This window comes from Salvelinus fontinalis, chromosome 37 (assembly GCF_029448725.1).
Source record: "Salvelinus fontinalis isolate EN_2023a chromosome 37, ASM2944872v1, whole genome shotgun sequence".
Classification (NCBI taxonomy): Eukaryota; Metazoa; Chordata; class Actinopteri; order Salmoniformes; family Salmonidae; genus Salvelinus; species Salvelinus fontinalis.
Window position 1 is genome coordinate 14,618,325 of NC_074701.1, and position 22,182 is coordinate 14,640,506.

Below are 22,182 nucleotides of genomic sequence, written 5' to 3' on the forward strand. Positions count from 1 at the left end.
TGTTTATACTTGCATACTATTGTTCGTACAGAGGAACGTAGTACCTTCAGGCATTTGGAAATTGCTCCCAAGGATGAATCAGACTTGTGGAGGCTGATTTATTTAGATTTTCCCATGATGTCAAGCAAAGAGACACTGAGTTTGAAGGTAGGCCTTGAAATACATCCACAGGTAAATACATCCACAAATACATCCACAGCCTATCAGAAGCTTCTAAAACCATGACATCATTTTCTGGAATTTCCCAAGCTGTTTAAACCTCTTCTGGCTGCAGGGTGAATATTGAAAAAACTGGAAAATATGCGCACATTTTCAAACGGCCTCTTAAGAAATTTTTGATCTTACAATATGCATATATTTACTACTATTGGATAGAAAACAGTCTATAGTTTCTAAAAACGTTTGAATTATTTCTCTAAGTTGAACAGAGCTATTTTTACAGCCCATTTCCTATCCAGAATTGAGATTTCCAAAATGCGATGTCTCTCTTTAAGACCTTGTCTATAAAAGGTCATGTCACTTAGGACCGTAGAAACACGTCACACGCCTTCATCTGGGTGTAATGCGGAAGTGAGAGAAAAAAGCAGTCGAATATCTCTTCCAGGGGCTGAACACAACATCTTCTAGTGAGACCTGCGCAGTTTAATTTTTCTTCTGGGCGCGAGGTAGAACCTGGACTCGGCTCCTGGAATACGCTCGTTAAAGGTGAATATGACCTCTGGCTACGATATTATTTGATACATGTCACAAAATCATCCTAAAGTATGTTTTTTCAATATACTTTAATTATATTATTGCAATTTATTCTGGACTTTAGACGTGATGATTTGGAAGAATTTTTTGAAGAAAGAGAGATTAGCGCCGCACGGCCATTGTGCTTGCTAACCCAAGAGGGAAATAGTTCGTTCTGGAACCCAACTAAAGACTGTACTGGACAATGGACCCCTTTACAACATTCTGATGGAATATCAACAAAGATAAGGACCCAATTTGGGATGCTTTTTCATATATCTGTCGAACTGTGCTATGCTAGCGTTTGACTAGAATCAATGCTGCCGTATGCTAGCTAATGTTGTAAGCTAATATAACGATATATTGTGTTTTCGCTGTAAAACACTTCAAAAATCGGAAATATTGGCTCTATTCACACGATCTTTGTCTTTCATTAGCTATCCACCATATGTTTTTCTGAAATGTTTTATGAGGTGTAATTAGTAGTTGACGTTGGTGTCTGTATTTTCTCTGGCTACTCCCGTGCGATTTCAGACTGTAGCTATGATGTAGCTATGATGGGAGCAGTAATGTAAAACTGATTTATAGCTAAAATATGCACATTTTATGAACAAAACATAGATTTATTGTGTAACATGTTATAGGACTGTCATCTGAGGTAGTTTTTTCTAGGTTGTTTAGGTTGGTTCTAGGTTAGTTAGGTTGGCTTGTGCATGCTACTTGAATCATACTTGTGCTGCTGCTACATGTCTGTCCACTTTTTTATTTGGTGGTGAGCTAACATAAATATATGTGGTGTTTTCTCTGTAAAACATTTAAAAAATCGGACATGTTGGCTGGATTGACAAGATGTTTATCTTTCAAATGCTGTATTGGACTTGTTAATGTGTGAAAGTTAAATATTTAAAAAAAATGGATTTTGAATTTCGCGCCCTGCAATAGAGCTGGATGTTGTCATAAGTGTACCGATATCGGGACAGCCCGCCTAACAGGTTTTAAAGGCACAGTCAACTTAGTGTATGTTAACTTCTGACCCACTGGAATTGTGAAATTAAAGTTAAATAATCTGTCTGTAAACAATTGTTGGAAAAATTACTTGTGTCATGCACAAAGTAGATGTCCTAACCGAATTGCCAAAACTATAGTTTGTTAACAAGAAATTTGTGGAGTGGTTGAAAACCGAGTTTTAATGACTCCAACCTAAGTGTATGTAAACTTCCGACTTCAACTGTACATAGGAAGCAAGTAAGAGTTAACAAAGGGAACTAACAGTAAATTGGTAGTTAAATATGTGTGGATATTAGTCCTACTGATGTCGATACTGATATTTAATAGGTGCAGAGAAAGTCAGGGGGAGCCTATAATTAAGACATTCGAGAGTGCCCATCCTTGCAAGTTTAAAGGCCGTACAATAAAAATTCTGCACAATGGCACAGCATTTCATAAACTTTACTGTGGGAAAGTTTATATGTTGATATGGTCCAGTTTGCTGCCATATGACATGGTTTCACATTTGTCTCCAGTGATCATAAGGTAAAGTTGATCTAAAACAAGTGTCATTTATATTTACAATCCCCTTCTCCAAACGGATGACTCATTTACCTTGCTCTCATCAACAGATCTTATCAAGTTGTAAATGACAGTGCATGAAGAATGGAGCTTTAATATAGGAAAAAATTAAGTAGATGCTTTTTTCAATTGGAACGTGTAGGGCTAGACCTTTTTCATTAGGCCATATTCTAACCTCGATTTATCTGTAGACACACCTTAATTTATTCGAGCTCCACCTCAAACGAATAGTGGGGGAATAGCATTCTATTCTCATGCTTAAATTCAAGGTCAGAATATGCATAATATAGAGAGAAAAGCGCATAAAAAGGGAATCAAGTTCCCTTTACATGCACTTACCCCCCCCTAGGAGCACAACAACAAGCCTGTTTAATCTCAGAGCCAATACCAAGGCAGGAGATAGGAACACAATCATGTGTTCATAGATACATAAAGCATTTTGAATAGAATGTCGGCTTTAGCATTTACTTTTCAATTGTTCTATTAGATTATCAATATTGCAGAATGTGCAGACGGTGTTGGCCGCTCTCTATAGGCTGCATGCATTTTTTGTTTGAAAACCAAAAAAATGATTAAAACATTCAGACACACCTCTGTAGAAATGTTATCAAATTTGCAATTGCACTTTCTTTAAAGAAACTGTCATGGTCCACTTCAGATATCTAAAAATCATACAGCCAATGAGGGTGTGTGAAAGAGTACTGGAGGGTGCTTTCCAGGCAGGGTTGTAATGCTCGTTCACGAGTGCACAAATATTGTAAAGCTCTGATTTAAACATCAACACGTGCATATGTTGGATGCAACAGTTTGAAAAATAACAATCATTTGTTGCACACGCAAATCCTAGAATCTCCACATATGACAGTGAGAAATGTACACGTGGTTGATAAATGAGGCCCCTGGTCTTTACCTTCTCAGCGAGGTTCAGACAACCTGGGAAGTGAGTTTAGACCGCCATAGCATTCACACTGACTGAGTGGAAGTTGCCCTCAGACTCTAGGTCTCTTTGTTTTGTTTTAAGGGGAAGATTAGGGGAGGTGAGTTGATCCTAGATCAGTGCCTAAGGGCAATATTGACCCAAAACTCACTCAGCAGTCGCTAAAATAACAAAATTCTCTCAACACGCCATGACTTCTCTCTCTTTTTGGAGAGAGCTCATGTTTCCTTTATGGATTGTGATTGAATACTCTAACCTCCCGTCCACCTCATGCACCCCATTTCACAGAGCTCTCAAATCCACTTATACGCGATCACAACATCCACTGTTTGTGTTTTAATCCCACTTAAAGCTTGTTTGATTAAATCATGTTACCAGAGGGAGGAACAACACATAGCACTGCTGAGATTTGTTCTGGCTGTAAGTTGGGCTTATTGCAATGAAAACAGCTTTCTTTTCTTGTGTTTGTCGACGTGTCGCTTTGTATCTTCCAATCAAAAGCAGCACGCACCAAGGGAGTAGTGACTTGTATAACGCCAGACACTTTACAGCTGCTCGTGAAATGAAAGGCTAGAATTATGCAAAATGATTGTTTTCTCATTTGAATCATAATTAAGTGATAACGCATATTCATTTCACCTTGTTTAACCCCAATACAAGTGCATTGGAAGATTAACAAAATACACAATTCTCTAGCCACCCCAACAACATGAAAGAATAACTTAAATCCAGGAGATAGAGAGACACTGAGAGCAGTGTATCCCTGCCTCATGTGCTCTTTTAACAAAGCTTCTTGTGATTTGATTAAGAAAATGCAGCTGTTAAGGTGGAGACAGCCCCTCTATGCTACTGCTGTAGACAGCCCCTCTATGCTGCTCTGTGTCACTACTGCATATACAGGACCTGCATCTGTGTCATCGCCATGGTGACGGTCCCATGTATCCATGGAGGGACAGGAAGAGACTGGAAGAGACTGACAGCCATAAACTCACCAAAGAGCAGGCTGATGTTAGGCATACATAGCATACATAGAAATACATAACATATATGTCATTGCTTGTAAGTGCTGCAACATGATCAGTAAACATATGGCTAAGGGAGTGATGGGAACAAAATCAATACTCAAAGCTACGATGGAGATGATGATTTTTTTTTTAATTGCTCAATTATTTCTTGTATTTGGCATCCAGACCAAGGCTATAGATAAAAAGCCCGGCTGCATCTCGGTATCAATAGGGAAATAAGAAAAACGAGAGAAACAAGAGGAAGAAGAAAGTTAGAGCTCTCTGGACTGTGAATAGGAGAGTAATGAGAGACTGTCTGGAGAGGGGAAAGGATGATTTTGTCATCCTACTGCTCCCTGCATAAACATACTGTCTCCCTTTATTCTCTTTGTCCCTCACCTTTCATATGGATAGAGAGAGAGAGAAATGAGAGAGTTCTAGGGAAGTAGAACGTTCAGCGAGAGAGAGAGAGAGAAAGAAAGAAAGAAAGAAAGAAAGAAAGAAAAAAAGAAAGAAAGTAAGAAAGGAGAGAGTTCTAGGGAAGTAGAACGTTCAGAGAGAGAGAGAGAGAAAGAAAGAAAGAAAGAAAGAAAGAAAGTAAGAAAGGAGAGAGTTCTAGGGAAGTAGAACGTTCAGAGAGAGAGAGAGAAAGAAAGAAAGAAAGAAAGAAAGAAAGAAAGAAAGAAAGAGAGCGAGAGGCATGGAGGCCGTTTGAAAGAGCAGGAGGCATGCTGTCACGGGCTGACTCTGGGTGTGTTAAAACACCCGCTCTAATCAACAGTATATCAGTAGTAGTCTCTGGACGTAACTGTATGTGCCACCGCCTCTGCTCCATACAAATAAATAAATCAGTATGCCTCTGCCTCACCATTTCTTCCTTTTGGGTATGGACGGACAGGACCATCTGCCCTCGCATGCATGCAAGCACAGAAAACACACACACACACACACATATAATAACGCACTCGCACACATACACTTCAGACGGATTGTATTTATTATTGCTGTGCATATGGTTGTGGAGTGTGGTGGGGTGTCTGTCTGGTGGGTTTCCCCACATGTTTTGTTGTGGCTAACATAACCTAGGTTAGCTTTAGCTAGGTGACTAACATTACCTAGGTTAGCTTTAGCTAGGTGACTAACATTACCTAGGTTAGCTTTAGCTAGGTGACTAACATTACCCAGGTTAGCTTTAGCTAGGTGACTAACATTACCTAGGTTAGCTTTAGCTAGGTGACTAACATTACCTAGGTTAGCTTTAGCTAGGTGACTAACATTACCTAGGCTAGCTTTAGCTAGGTGACTAATGTTAGCTAGGCTAGGGGTTAAAGCCCCCACGTAGTCTTTGAAATTGTATTTTTAAATCATCACTGTATGTCTAATCAATTCAAATTGTATTGGTCACATACACATATTTAGCAGATGTTATTGCGTGTGTAGCGAAATGCTTGTGTTCCTAGCTACAACAGTGCAGTAGTATCTAACAGTTCACAACAATACACACAAATCTAAAAGTAAAAGAATGGAATTAGGAAATGCAGTACCAGTCAAAAGTTTGGACACACCTACTGATTCAAGTGTTTTTCTTTATTTTTATTATTTTCTACATTGTAGAATAATAGTGAAGACATAAAAACTATGAAATAACACATACAGAATCATGTAGTAACCAAAAAAAGTGTTAAACAAATCAAAATATATTTTATATTTTTAATTCTTCAAAGTAGCCACCTTTTGCCTTTGACAGCTTTGCACACTCTTGGCATTCTCTCAACCAGCTTCACCTGGAATGCTTTTCCAACAGTCTTGAAGGAGTTCCCACATATGCTGAGCACTCTCTGCGGTCCAACTCATCCCAAACCATCTCAATTAAGTTGAGGTCGGGTGATTGTGTAGGCCAGGTCATCCGATGCAGCACTCCATCACTCTCCTTCTTGGTCAAATAGCCCTTAGACAGCCTGGAGGTGTGTTGGGTCATTGTCTTGTTGAAAAACAAATGATTGTCCCACTAAGGGCAAACCAGAGGGGGTGGTGTATCGCTGCAAAATGCCGAGGTAGCCATGCTGGTTGAGTGTGCCTTTAATTCAAAATAAATCACAGACAGTATCACCAGCAAAGCACACCTACACCTTCACATCTCCTCCTCCATGCTTCATGGTGGGAACCACACATGCAGAGATCATCCGTTCACCTACTCTGCGTCTCACAAAGACACGGGGATTGGCACCAAAATTCTCCAATTTGGACTCATCAGACCAAAGGACAGATTTCCACCAGTCTAATGTCAACTGCTCATGTTTCTTAGCCCAAGCAAGTCTCTTCTTCTTATTGGTTTCCTTCAGTGGTGGTTTCTTTTCAGCAAATTGAACATGAAGGCCTGATTCACACAGTCTCCTCTGAACAGTTGATGTTGAGATGTGTCTGTTATTTTAACTCTGTGAAGCATTTATTTGGGCTGCAATTTCTGAGGCTGGTAACTCTAATTTACTTATCCTCTGCAGCAGAGGTAACTCTGGGTCTTCCTTTCCTGTGGCAGTCCTCGTGAGAGCTAGCTTCATCATAGCCCTTGATGGTTTTTGCCACTGCACTTGAAGAAACTTTCAAAGTTCTTTACATTTTATGACTGACCTTCATATTTTAAAGTAATGATGGACTGTCATTTCTCTTTGTTTATTTGAGCTGTTCTTGGCATAATATGGACTTGTTTTTTTACCAAAAAGGGCTATCTTCTGTATATCACCCCTACCTTGTCACAATACAGCTGATTGGCTCAAGAAGGAAAGACATTTCACAAATTAACTTTTAACAATGCACACCTGTTAATTGAAATGCATTACAGACTACCTCATGAAGCTAGTTGAGAGAAGGCCAAAGGGTGGCTATGTTGAAGTATCTCAAATATAAAATATATTTTGATTTGTCTAAAACGTTTTTGGTTACTACACGATTCCATATGTGTTATTTCATAGTTTTGATGTCTTCACTATTATTCTACAATGTAGAATAATAGTCAAGTAAAGAAAAAACGTTGAATGAGTAGGTGTGTCCGAACTTTTGACTGGTACTGTATATAAATATTAGGACGAGCAATGTCGGAGTGGCATTGACTAAAATACAGTAGAATAGAATACAGTATATAGATATGAGTTGAGTAAAGCAGTATGTAAACATGATTAAAGTGACTAGTGTTCCATTATTAAAGTGGCCAATGATTCCATGTCTATGTATATAGGGCAGCAGCCTCTAAGGTGCAGGGTTAAGTAACCGGGGGATAGCCCGGCTATTTAACAGTCTGATGGCCTTGAGATAGAAGCTGTTTTTCAGTCTCGGTCCCAGCTTTGATGCACCTGTACTGACCTCCCTTCTGGATGATAGTGGGGAGAACAGGCTGTGTGTGTTTATTTAAAGAAAAAAGCTCAAAAATATATGTTTTAATCATTTATTTCCATGAGCCTCCTTTTGCGCTTGAAATGCTCATTTTGATCGTGTGGGCTTTAGGAAACAAATGTGATAGTCTAGAGCCCACCCCCTTACCCAGATGAACAGTCATTGGTCTATTATAATCAGATCACATTGTGACATCATGATGTAGGCCAAAAGTGTTATCCTATCTATACAGGCTGAAAAACAGCTCTTACACAAAAATACATTATCATAATTTTCACCATTTCAGAGTGTTATTTCAAACTTAGTGTGGAAATATCATTAGAAAAACAGGTAAGTTACGTTTTTAACTGCACTGCCACTTTAATGTTAGGGTTAGGGGTTAAGGTTAGGGGTTAGGGTTAGCTAACATGCTAGCTAATTATCTACAATGCTAAAGTTGTACATCATGTGATTCGAACACGCAACGTTTGGGTTACCTGACCTTTACATTTTATGCCCAACCAACCTCCCTCCTATCATTTCTGTCTTAAGTAACCTGCTGCCTTTATCTGTGATTGAAATGCACTGTATACAGAATTGTTTGGTAGACACAAAACAATTGTCTATCTCACAATTGTTTGTGATATTGAGTTGTGTCAAATGAAGATCCTACATCTGTATAGTAAAACAAACAGACAAACACGCACACACACATACGCACAAACTCTCCATCCCTCTCTCTCTCTCACCAATCAGCAGCCGGATGTCTCCTAGAGAGTGAATCAGGTAATAAATGGAGGTTACAGGCCTGGTTATTTCTGGCCTGCTGATGGAACTCCTGCTGAATGGAAGGTGAAAGGCCAATCATGCTCAGAGTGACATTCTGTGGCCCGGTCCCCAGGGGCCGGTGACTGACAGAGAGAGGGGAAACTGACCTCACAACATCAACTTTCGTCCAAACGGATCTGAGACCCACACGTCTGCTGTGACTGATTGAATGGCTGTCATCATCGAAACTCCCCAGTCGAACAAGAGTCCATTCAGATGGGAGAGAGAGGAAATGAAATGGAAGGGAAGAGGGCTCTGTGTAAATGCCTCAGACAAAATACTGTAGTTTGATGACAAAAGAGAGAGGATGAGAAAAAGTGACATGACTCACTAACTCCATTGTGGCTTTATGTTAGTTTCTTTTCTTTGAGTGACTTTGACAGGTCAACAATGGAGTCATTTGACATCCATTGACAGGTAGAAAATATCTTACTGTCCACAAAGAAAATGTATGTGGATTTTGTGCCAAATCTAAATTAATTTGTCACACTTCATAGACAACAGGTGTCCTGCAGATTTAAAGATTAGATAGGTGACAAGAGGAATAAATAAACAGTGAATAACAAATAAAAAATAAAGAGTAAAGATAATATGGCTATATTTTGGGAGTAAAAAAATAACATGGATAATTACAGGAAGTATCAATACCGAGTCGATATGCAAGGGTACAAGGCAATTGAGGTAGCTATGTACTGTACATATAGGTAGGGGTAAAGTGACTAAGCAACAGAATAGATAAGACAGTAGCAGCAGTGTACGTGGTAAGTGTGAAAGTGTGTGTGTGTGTTATATGTGTGTGTGGGTGCATGTAGTGTGTGAGTGTGTGTGTTGGGAGTGCAAAAAAGCATCAATGCAGGTTGTCCGGATAACTATTTGATTAGCTATTTAACAGTCTTGTTTAGCAGTTTTATGGCTTGGTGGTAGAAGCTGTTCAGGGTCCTGTTGGTTCCAGACTTGAAGCATTGGTACCACTTGCTGTGCAGTAGCAGAAAGAACAGTCTGTGGCTTGGGTGGCTGGAGTCTTTGACAATTTATAGGGCTTTCCTCTGACAATGCCTGGTATAGAGTTCCTGGATGGCAGGGAGCTCGGCCCCAGTGATGTACTGGGTCTAACGCATTACCCTCTTTAGCGCCTTGTGGTCGAATGCCAAGCATTTGCCATACCAAGCGGGGATGCAGCCAGTCACGATGCTCTCGATGGTGCAGCTGTAGAACGTTTTGAGGATCTGATGGGCCCATGCCAAATCTTTTCAGCCTCCTGAGGGGGAAGAGGCGTTGTCGTTCCCTTTTCACGACTGTGTTGGTGTATTTGGACCATGATAGATCCTTAGTGATGTGGACACCGAGGAACTTGAAGTTCTCGACCCGCTCCACTACAGCCCCGTCGATGTGAATGGTGGCGTGCTCGGCCCTCTATTTCCTCTAGTCTACAATGAGCTCCTTTGTCTTACTGACGTTGAGGGAGAGGTTGTTGTCCTGGCACCACACTGCCAGGTCTCTGACCTCCTCCCTATTGGCTGTCTCATCGTCGTCGTGTTGTCGGCAAACTTAATGATGATTTTGGAGTCGTGCACGGCTACACAGTCGTGGGTGAACAGGGACAACAGTAGGGGACTGAGTATGCGCCACTGAGGAGACCATGTTGAGACCGAGTGGCGGATGTGTTGTTTCCTACCCTCACCACCTGGGGACAACCCGTCAGGAAGTCCAGGATCCAGTTGCAGATTAAGGTATTCAGTCCCAGGAACCTTAGCCTAGTGATGAGCTTCAAGGGCACTATCGTGTTGAACGCTGAGTTGTAGTCAATGAATAGCATTCTCATGTAGGTGTTCCTTTTGTCCAAGTGGGAAAGGGCAGTGTGGAATGCAAGCGAGATTGCATCATCTGTGGATCTGTTGGGGCGGTATGCAAATTGAAGTTGGTCCAGGGTGTCTGTGATGATGGTGTTGATATGAGCCATGACCAGCCTTTCAAAGCATTTCATGGCTACAGAGATGAGTGCTACAGGTCGATAGTTATTTAGACAAGTTACCTAGGCGTTCTTGGGCACAGGGACTATGGTGGTCTGCTTGAACATGTAGGTATTACAGCCTGGGTCAGGGAGAGGTTAAAAATGTCAGTGAAGACAGCTGGTCAGCGCATGCTCTGAGTACGTGTCCTCATAATCCATCTGGCCCTGTGGCCTTGTGAATGTTAACCTGTTTAAAGGTCTTACTCACATCGGCTACAGAGAGCGTGATCACACAGTTGTCCGGAACAGTTGTTGCTCTCATGTATGGTTCAGTGTTGCTTGCCTCGTAGAGAGCATAAAAGGCATTTAGCTCACCTGGTAGGCCTGTGTCACTGGGCAGCTCGCGGCTACGTTTCCCTTTGCAAACTGTGATAGTTTGCAAGCCCTGCCATATCCAACGAGCGTCAGAACCGGTGTAGTAGGATTCGATCTTAGTCCTGTATTGAATCTTTGCCTGTTTGATTGTTCATCAGAGGGCTTAGCAGGATTTCCTACAAGCGTCCAGGTTAGTGTCCCACTCCTAGCTTGTTGAGTGCGATCTTAGTGCCAGCTTCAGTTTAGGCTGGTAAGTAGACAGCTATGAGAAATACAGATGAAAATGATATTGGTAAATAAACTCAGCAAAAAAAGTAACGTTCCATATTCAGGACCTTGTCTTTCAAAGATAATCCGTAAAAATCCAAATAACTTCACAGATCTTCATTGTAAAGGGTTTAAACACTGTTTTCCATGCTTGTTCAATGAATCATAAACAATTAAAGAACATGCACCTGTGGAACGGTCGTTAAGACACTAACAGCTTACAGACGGTAGGCAATTAAGGTCACAGTTATGAAAACTTTTTTTACTGACTCTGAAAAACACAGAAAGAAAGATGCCCAGGGTCCCTGCTCATCTGCGTGAACGTGCCTTCAAATTAAATCAAATTTTATTTGTCACATACACATGGTTAGCAGATGTTAATGCGAGTGTAGCGAAATGCTTGTGCTTCTACTTCCGACAATGCAGTAATAACCAACAAGTAATCTAACCTAACAATTCCACAACTACTACCTTATACACACAAGTGTAAAGGGATAAAGAATATGTACATAAAGATATATGAATGAGTGATGGTACAGAACAGCATAGGCAAGATGCAGTAGATGGTATAGAGTACAGTATATACATATGAGATGAGTAATGTAGGGTATGTAAACATTATATAAAGTGGCATTGTTTAAAGTGGCTAGTGATATATTTATTACAGCTTGTTTGATTGCTTTCAGTTTCACGCGAATGCTGCCGTCAATCCACGGTTTCTGGTTTGGGAATGTTTTAATTGTTGCTGTGGGTACGACATCGTCAATGCACTTTCTAATGAACTCGCTCACCGAATCAGCGTATTCGTCAATATTGTTGTTGGACGCAATGCGGAACATATTCCAATCCGCGTGATCGAAGCAGTCTTGAAGCGTGGAATCAGATTGGTCGGACCAGCATTGAACAGACCTGAGCGAGGGAGCTTGTTGTTTTAGTTTCTGTTTGTAGGCTGGAAGCAACAAAATGGAGTCGTGGTCAGCTTTTCCGAAAGGAGGGCGGGGGAGGGCCTTATATGCGTCTCGGAAGTTAATATAACAATGATCCAAGGTTTTACCAGCCCTGGTAGCACAATCGATATGCTGATAGAATTTAGGGAGTTTTGTTTTCAGATTAGCCTTGTTAAAATCCCCAGCTACGATGAATGCAGCCTCTGGGTGTGTGGTTTCCAGTTTACAAAGAGTCTGATAAAGTTCGTTCAGGGCCATCGATGTGTCTGCTTGGGGGGGAATATATACGGCTGTGATTATAATCGAAGAGAATTCCCTTGGTAGATAATGCGGTCGACATTTGATTGTGAGGAATTCTAGATCAGGTGAACAGAATGACTTGAGTTCCTGTACGTTGTTATGATCACACCACGTCTCGTTAATCAGAAGGCATACACCCCCGCCCCTCTTCTTACCAGAAAGATGTATGTTTCTGTCGGCGCGATGCGTGAAGAAACCAGCTGGCTGCACCGACTCCGTTAGCGTCTCTTGAGTTAGCCATGTTTCCGTGAAGCAGAGAACATTTCAATCTCTGATGTCTCTCTGGAATGTTACCCTTGCTCGGATTTCATCAACCTTATTGTCAAGAGACTGGACATTGGCGAGTAGTATGCTAGGGAGTGGAGCGCGATGTGCCCGTCTCCGAAGCCTGACCAGGAGACCGCTACGTTTGCCCCCCCCCCCCCCCCCCCTTTGTTCAGGGACACATTATTCCATTTCTGTTTGTCACATGTCTGTGGAAATTGTTCAGTTTATGTCTCAGTTGTTGAATCTTGTTATGTTCATACAAATATTCACAGATGTTAAGTTTGCTGACAATAAACGCAGTTGACAGTTAGAGGACGTTTCTTTTTTTGCTGAGTTCAGTATGGTCTACAGCTTATCATGAGGTATTCTAACTCTGGCGAGCAGAACCTCGAAACTTCTTTAATAGAGATTGTGCACCAGCTGTTGTGAAATCATGTGAAACAAATGAAGACAGAATGGGGTAGCTGTGAGAAAATAAGAAAACACATTTCTATTCAATGGGTTGAATCAAAGGACATAGCAATGCACACTGTACAAAGTAACAGCGGCCAAATCTTTTATGATCAGCAACATTGTCAACAACTATTGTGACAATTGTAATAATTAATAGGGAAGACCTTGGAATTGTTATGTTAGTCAGATGTAAATATGTCACCATAGTTACTGCAAGAATGAGATGCCTGATTGGGGATGCAATTATGGTTGTTGCCAGGAAACCAGGGCCAATACAGGTCATTAAATTAAGTTAAACATAAAGAGACACTGCTAATTAGTAAATAATTAGCAATTGACCTGTCTAATTAGTCAATTAGTGTTGGGTTAGCGTATTACAGTGGCTTGTTGTTGTGTTGGGAACAGTTAAGACACACAGCTTGCTTGCCACATACTGAAGGCACAACAGCTGAGACACACATAGCACAGACACAAATCGGTAGCTACAAACAAGAGAGAGAGAGAGAGAGGAGAGAGAGGAGAGAGAGAGGTTTACTGTTAACTACACCTATTGACTCTGTCTGAGCAAGGCCCCTGGAGAGAGAGACGTGTTGTGTGGTCGACTCACCTGCTGTCACCTCCAGTCCCCAGGGATGGACCCCTGCCCTGGGAGCATGGCTCTGAGTTAATGGAATGTATCAGCAGGTTAGATGTTTGGGACACAGTCCCTTTTGGAGATACGGCGGTGAGACGTTTGGAGTTTACCTTTGAGCCCTGAACACTGAACAACCCACTGTCCAACCTACAAAGTAACCGGTGCAGGGGGAAAAGTACACGGTCTCTACATCACAGTCCATGTGTCTGGACAGCTGGGAGTGGGTTCATCATCAGGCCTGATCTGGTTTAGATAAATGGAGGTATCCAGAGAAACAGGAATAGATTGGCACTGTAGGAGTCGGAGTGGAGAGGGCTCACTCCGCCTCTCTCGTAAGTCTGATGAGTTACTATCAGAGGCAAACAGAGACTCACACAGTCAGTCACTGATGGCCGGATGTAGTCATCCACACATAACAGGAGGTCTGCCTCTGTCATAGCGCTGCTGCTCGGGAAAGAGTGGCGGCTCAATGGTCCTGGATAGGACTTAATTCACATCAGTCTAGATTTGGGTTGTGGAGGTACTGTGGTTGTTTGTCCATCACTCATCTGAGAAAGGGGTTTTGGAGAGACAGAGCAAAAGTTGGCATCACTATGCTTGTAAATATCCTTTGATATCATAATGTTGTTTTTAAATATGTGACCGGCCGGCTCAAATCAGTCTTATGTAGCAAAATATGAAATGTTGAAATATGAGGTGTTTTTTACATTGGATAAAAGTAGAGACTCAGGGCTACAAAATTATACAGTATATCATACACTACTGTTGAGGAACAATGGGAAAGTAGTTACTTTGAAAGTTGTAAATCTTGGAAACTCACTTTGGTGAAAATGGCCTTTGAATGTTTTGGTACTACTATTGGAGAACCCTTCTTTGTCTACACCCATTCAGCATCGTTCACACCCTCTTAAGCTTTAGCCCCACCCATCTCTTTAAGGGTTGATCTGAACGTACTAACAACAGTAGTCAAGCAACCAAGCTAACTTGCTAGCTACTTCCAGACATCTAAGTGAGAGAGAGAACTGCTCACTGAACATTACTCGCCCTAGTAAAGCTGGTTAGGCTGTTATGTTATCCAGAGTGTTGGTGACTGCAACTGTGCTGTCAGATTGTCACTCAGACGAGAGTGCTCTGAAATCGGAGTAGATGGCCAGACTGAATATTAGAATGCTCGCGAAATGGTTACTTGCATAGTGGAGTCTTCTGTTAAGATATGTAGTTAGCTAGCTAGCTAGGTAAACAATGACCCATAATCACAACTTATGGCATTACTACCCTGCATGAATCTGCAGGTAGCTAACCAACCAGGTTCAATGTTAGCTACCTAACATTAGGCTATAGCTAGTTAAGCAAATAGCTCTGCGATACGAATAATATGGTCATACACGTAACGTTAACTAGCGTGTCAGCCAGCTAACATTAGCTAGCTAGGTAAACAATGAACCATAATCACAACTCATGACATTTCTACCCTGCATGAATCTGCAGGTAGCTAACCAGCCAGGTTCAGTGTTAGATAGCTAACATTAGGCTATAGCTAGCCAAGTAAATGACTCTTTCTGTCAAAATTTGAAACATGTAATATCTGATAATGTAGCTTGCCAGACTGACTTACCTGTATACATCATTGATGGTTGGACGTGTCTCCTGTCGGATGCCATGGTTGCCCATAATTTGAAGATGTAATCTGGAAGCTATCATACTCAAATTCCAGTGATTTCAAAAACTCAGTCCTCCAGAAAGTGGACAGCAACACAGTTTTAATACACAATACTTTTTTTTAAAGCCACGTTAGACAGAATTACCTACACATACCGACCAGCTCTAATAGACAGAAGCGTGTTTAATGACAGACCAATCCAAACTCATCCCTCAGCATGTCCAACCCACTCATTATCTCAGCCAATCATGGATAGCGGCAAGGTTGCTGACCTTTTCTTTGGCTATACCAACTAGGCTCATAATTTAACAATTGTATTTGTATTTTCAAGTGGCATACAAGTTTGTTATTAAGGCACATGAAATTTCACATGTTCGAGAAGGCATTTCTGCCAAAAAGCACATTTTGATCAACAACAAAAAAGTTTATGTTCCAACGGCTCACCTGCGAAGTAGTGACCCACGACATTCGCCTAGTTTCCTGAAACGGGACACGTATGTGTTCATCTGTACAGTTGAAGTGGGAAGTTTACATACATCTTAACCAAATACATTTAAACTCAGTTTTCACAATTCCTGACATTTAATCCTAGTAAAAAGTCCCTGTCTTAGGTCAGTCAGGATCAACACTTTATTTTAAGAATGTGAAATGTCAGAATAATAGTAGAGAGAATGATTTATTTCAGCTTTCTTTCATCACATTCCCAGTGGGTCAGAAGTTTACATACACTCAATTAGTATTTGGTAGCATTGCCTTCAAATTGTTTAACTTGGGTCAAACATTTCAGGTAGTCTTCCACAAGCTTCCCACAATAAGTTGGTTGCATTTTGGCCCATTCCTCCTGACAGATCTGTTGTAACTGAGTCAGGTTTGTAGGTCTCCTTGCTCGCACACGCTTTTTCAGTTCTGACAACACGTTTTCTATAGGATTGAGGTCAGGGCTTTGTGATGGGCACTCCAATACCTTGACTTTGTTGTCCTTAAGCCATTTTGCCACAACTTTGGAAGTATGCTTAGGGTCATTGTCCATTCGGAAGACCCATTTGCGACCAAGCTTTAACTTCCTGACTGATGTGTTGAGATGTTGCTTCAATATATCCACATAATTTTGCTTCCACATGATGCCATCTATTTTGTGAAGTGCACCAGTCCCTCCTGCAGCAAAGCACCCCCACAACATGATGCTGTGCTTCATGGCTGGGATGGTGTTCTTCGGCTTCCAAGCCTCCCCCTTTTTCCTCCAAACATAACGATGATCATTATGGCCAAACAGTTCTATTTTTGTTTCATCAGACCAGAGGACATTTCTCCAAAAAGTACAATATTTGTCCCCATGTGCAGTTGCAAACCATAGTCTGGCTTTTTTATGGCGGTTTTGGAGCAGTGGCTTCTTCCTTGCTGAGTGGCCTTTCAGGTTATGTCGATATAGGACTCGTTTTACTGTGGGTATAGATACTTTTGTACCAGTTTCCTCCAGCATCTTCACAAGGTCCTTTGCTGTAGTTCTGGGATTGATTTGCACTTTTCGCACTTAAGTACGTTTATCTTTTGGAGACAGAACACGTCTCCTTCCTGAGCGGTATGACGGCTGAATGGTCCCATGGTGTTTATACTTGCGTACTATTGTTTGTACAGATGAACGTGGTACCTTCAGGCGTTTATAAATTGCTCCCAAGGATGAACCAGACTTCAACTTGTGGAGGTCTACAATTTTTTTTCTGAGGTCTTGGCTGATTTATTTAGATTTTACCATGGTGTCAAGCAAATATGCACTTAGATTGAAGCTTGGCCTTAAAATACATTAACAGGTACACCTCCAATTGACTCAAATGATGTCAATTAGCCTATCAGAAGCTTCTAAAGCCATGACATCATTTTCTGGAATTTTCCAAGCTGTTTAAAGACACAGTCAACTTAGTTTATGTTAACTTTCTGACCCACTAAAATTGTGATACAGTGAATTATAAGTGAAATAATCTGTCTGTAAACAATTGTTGGAAAATTACTTGTGTCATGCACAAAGTAGATGTCCTAACTGACTTGCCAAAACGACAGTTTGTTAACAAGAAATTTGTGGAGTGGTTGAAAAACTTGTTTTAATGACTGCAACATAAGTGTATGTAAACATCCGACTTCAACTGTATGTATTGTGATTGCTTCAACATGAATTGCGTCATTAAGTACATGACAGTTTTCTGATCTGATCGGATAGTGTTATTATAGTTTTTGAAACATAGTCATAGAAAAGCACAGTAGGTGAGAGTGGGGTAAGTTGAGCCCATTTTTACATTCAGCATCACTCTGTCAAGTGAAACAGTATTCTTTCTAACAAATAGATCTACATATATTTCAGAATGTTGTGTATCCCTGGAAATAATCTTAACTCTTGTAAACATTACAGTTTTGAAAACGTAACAAAAGTGGTCTCTTGGAAAACGTACCCAGGTTATGGGGTAAGTTGAGCCGCAGGACAAAGTAAGTTGCCTACACATTTCTGTACTGAATGAAATATTACCACTACCTTTTTAAAACAATGTCAATCTTTATTTCCCAAACACAATTCAACATAATCGCTTTTGTCTCTTTTATTAATTTTAAGCATTTTTTAACACAGGCTTAACACATGTAAAACCCTTTTTACTTTTCTTTTTACACTTTTAACATAAGCCAGGCCCTGTTGTTACCTCATATGCCAGCGATAATTCATTGCATTACGCCTGTGAGGAAAACATTTCAATTTGCTCAACTTACCCCAAGGCAAACATTTTAACTATATTAACTCACACAGCTACAACGATGCACTTTCATGCTAGGTTTAGGACCTCATCTTGAAGCTATAGAGACCGCAACTGATGTATCGAACAATCTTGAAATTATATAGCAATAACGATGAGCATCTCTGTGGCAATCCTCCTCTCCTTTCTAAAGACATAATGAAATGGACACAATTCCCTCTATGTAGGGCAAACCTCACAGAGAGCAGGAAGTCCATTAATACAGTGACACCAAGATGGCCTGTTTCCTCCTGGACACTCCATTGCCATGGTTACCACCCTCATGATTACAGTATGTCACCCATCAGCGACTCTGAGCCAGAGGGGAATCCCCCTGAGGATGCCATAATGCAGCCTCAACACCCCCACCACGCTCTGTTCCAGTTGGAACCACAGAAGCTAATTGCTCATCTCATCACTGGCCTGTGAAGAATTGGCCATTCCAGCTAATTAGGATAAAACAGTGACAGTTATTTCCCCGAGCTGAAATGACATCATCGTCAGAGACTCTCCATCTGTTGTCAGTCTGGGACCAAAGGGTCAAAGGTTGTGGGTGAGGATGGGAATGATGATGATGCTGTGTTTATACAGACTCCCTTAGGCACTGACCTACGCTGTGGTGAAATATAGTCACAGTCCCCATAGACTATTTTGAGAGGAATTCAGGTAATATTCCCCTTATGGTGTTCTGTTTTAATGTTGGAGGCTGGGAATGCCTGCAATTAAGCAGAAATATTGCATGGGGATAGGGAAGTATACGAAGAGGGGTAGTAAATATGTGTATACACAAAACATTAGGAACACCTGCTCTTTCCATGACATAGACTGACCAGGTGAATCCAGGTCAAAGCTATGATCCCTTATTGATGTCACCTGTTAAATCCACTTCAATCAGTGTGGATGAAGGGGAGGAGACAGGTTAAATAAGTATTTTTAAGCCTTTAACAATTGAGTGCCTTTGAACGGGGTATGGTAGTAGGTGCCAGGCGCACCGGTTTGTGTCAAGAACTGCAGTGCTGCTGGATCTTTCACACTCAACAGTTTCCCGTTTGTATCAAGAATGGTCCACCACCCAAAGGACATCCAGCCAACTTGACACAACTGTGGGAAGCATCAGAGCCGACATGGGCCAGCATCCCTGTGGAATGCTTTAGACACCTTGTAGAGTCTATGCCCTGACGAAATGAGGCTGTTCCGTAGGCAAAAGGGGGTGCACTCAATATTAGGAAGTTGTTCTTAATGTTTTGTACACTCAGAGCATGCGCGCTAGTCTGGTTGATTCATGGATTTCAGCAAAGACGAGCTGCTGAAATTTCACCGAGCAGTTGATATGGGGTGCTCAGAATATAAACTACTGTAGCTAGCTAGGTGAATCAAGAATATAGACAGCAACATCCCTTTAATAAAGTTTGTTAACTTTTTCAAGTGAGTCAGAAAATCTACTCTTATTGAATGGAAGGTGGTGTCCTCTAGACAAAGTAGTTTAAATCCCATACATTGAGCATTTACTTAGTCTGAACCAACACACAAACTAACAAACATTTCTCACAGTGAGCCAGAACAGTCTGAAAACCATAGAATGCAATGATGCAGTTCTCCCCGCCTCCCGTTTACACAGAGATCATTTATCATCGCTTATCAGTGGTGAACATAAAGCCTCGGCTGTTGACGGGGTACCTGATGTTTGTGACAAGGCAATTCATCAAACACATCACGGATCACTTTGTCAGAAAACAAAGGAAAGCAATTAGATGCCCTCCTGTTCCCTGTCACATTATTCAAACTGAGTGGCTAGCATAGCAACATAGACAAACGCACAAAGTAAACCTCTAGCCTTGACTACCTCTCTAGTGAGGCTTATCTTGCTTGTTGTTTAAAAGATCAACAACGTGAGAATTCAGTGAGATTGATGTAGAACTGAGTGGATATGTGGATGCCACTTACGGTAATAACTTTATTCTTTAAGTGCTCGCTGTCCATTGTCTGTCACGCACCACATCTCCCAAAAGATAACTCCAGCTCTACCTCTCCCTCCCTCCTTTCTCTTCCCATCTCTCTATTTCTCTCTCCACTTGTTTGAGAGATGAGGTGGATCCAACATTGCATTTTCAAATGTTAATTAATTATCCTCTGTGTCTAACCCCTCCAATCCTTCTCTCACACCCCCAAACCTCTTCTATGACCACCCACATGTGAGGGCCTCATTAAGCCTCCATGGTCGGTGGCTTGTCATTCCCCTGTGGAGCACCATGGGTACTTGGAGGTGGGGGAGACACACTTGAGGGATCAGAGAGAATCTTCACACTCCTCCAACCTCGTCTCTCAGCGATAATAGTTTCAGACCATTTTCCTTAACAAGTGACTCTGTATCCTGTGTCCCTAGAGCCAATTTGCAGTTCGCCCTAGTAAAAACGTCCTGTAGGATTCCGTTTAAAAAAATCCTATAGAATTTTGGAACCTATCTAATATAATTTTTCTATTGAATTCTTGTATTGGAATCCTATAAAATTGTATAGCATACAATCCTATAAAATTGTATAGCATACAATCCTATAGGATAGAATTCCATAGGAGTCCAATAGGACTGGTTCCAAAATCTGATAGGATTTTTTTATTGGATTCTTATATTGTATTTGTAACTTCTGTGTAACGGCTGTTGGAAGGAGATGACCAAGGTGCAGCATGGTACGTGTCCATATTTATTAAATGAACACTGAAATAACAAAAATTATAAAGAATAACGACCGAAACAGTTCTGGCTGGTGCAGACACACAACAGGAAACAACTACCCACAAACACAGGTGGGAACAGGATACCTAAGTATGGTTCTCAATCAGAGACAACGATAGACAGCTGCCTCTGATTGAGAACCACACCCGGCCAAACACATAGAAAAGGACAACATAGAACAAAACATAGAATGCCCACCCCAACTCACGCCCTGACCAAACCAAATTAGAGACATAAAAAAGGAACTAAGGTCAGGGCATGACAGTCTGCTTCCAACTCACACTCTCAAACACATAGATCCCCTGAACGCAGCTCACTTTCCAGCTCACACTCTCAAACACATAGATCCCCTGAACGTAGCTCACTCTCCAGATCCCAATCACCTGAATTCTGATCACCTGTTCACACACCTGTATGTCATTATCACACACTATTTAGTTCAGTTCTTTGCACCCCATCATTGTGAGGTATTGTTTGTTTAGTGACATGCTTCTATTCAGAGTGCTGGGTTTCCCGTAATTTAATCCTCCCGTGTATGATAGTTTTGCACTGTATTCCCGACGCCTTTTGCCTATTCCCTGCCTGTACTTTAGCCTATCGGATTTCCTGTTATCAACCCTTTGCCTGATCTCCTGGACTATGTTACTAGCCTTTTCCCTGCCTGTACTGTTGCCTTTTTGAACCCCCCTGTGTAGGTCCTTCTGCCTGCCCCTGGACCCAGCTACCTGCCTCCTCCTGTGGTCCTTTACCAATAAACACCTGCTGCGCACTGCGCTTGAAATAGGCTCTCTGTCTCCTATCGTGTTCATTACAGTAATCCTATACGATCCCATGAGATTTAATATTATAGGATAGAATCCCATAGGAGTCCAATTGGACTAGTTCCAAAATCTGATTGGATTTTTCTATTGTCATACTACAAATTAACTTGAAGCCTAGAATTATTCCCATATTGTGAATATGGGTTGAAGAGGTTGAGAACCTCAGGGAATTATCACTGGTGTGAGTAGGTAAAGATATGGAGATTGGGCTTTCGAGACACGGGAGAGAGGCTGTTCCACAGTTTACTGGTCTTTCATCTTGATTGCAGTTGAACATAAATGTTCAGGTTTCTGTGTGATATTTAGCTGTGAGAACTGTATTTATCCAATTGTAGTGTCCGTACACTGTTGTCTGAAATAACAATGAATAGAATAATATCAATACTATGGCTTGACAGGTTATAATAAGTAGGTAGGGTGAATGAATGGGCTGCTGTACAGTCACTACGGGAGCTCTTTCTAGAGTGCCAGATTGAAATGTGCATTAAAGCATTTTTTACACTGTAAATGGGTGAACTAGTGAGACATACAGTGCATTCGGAAATTACTCAGACCCCTTGACAATT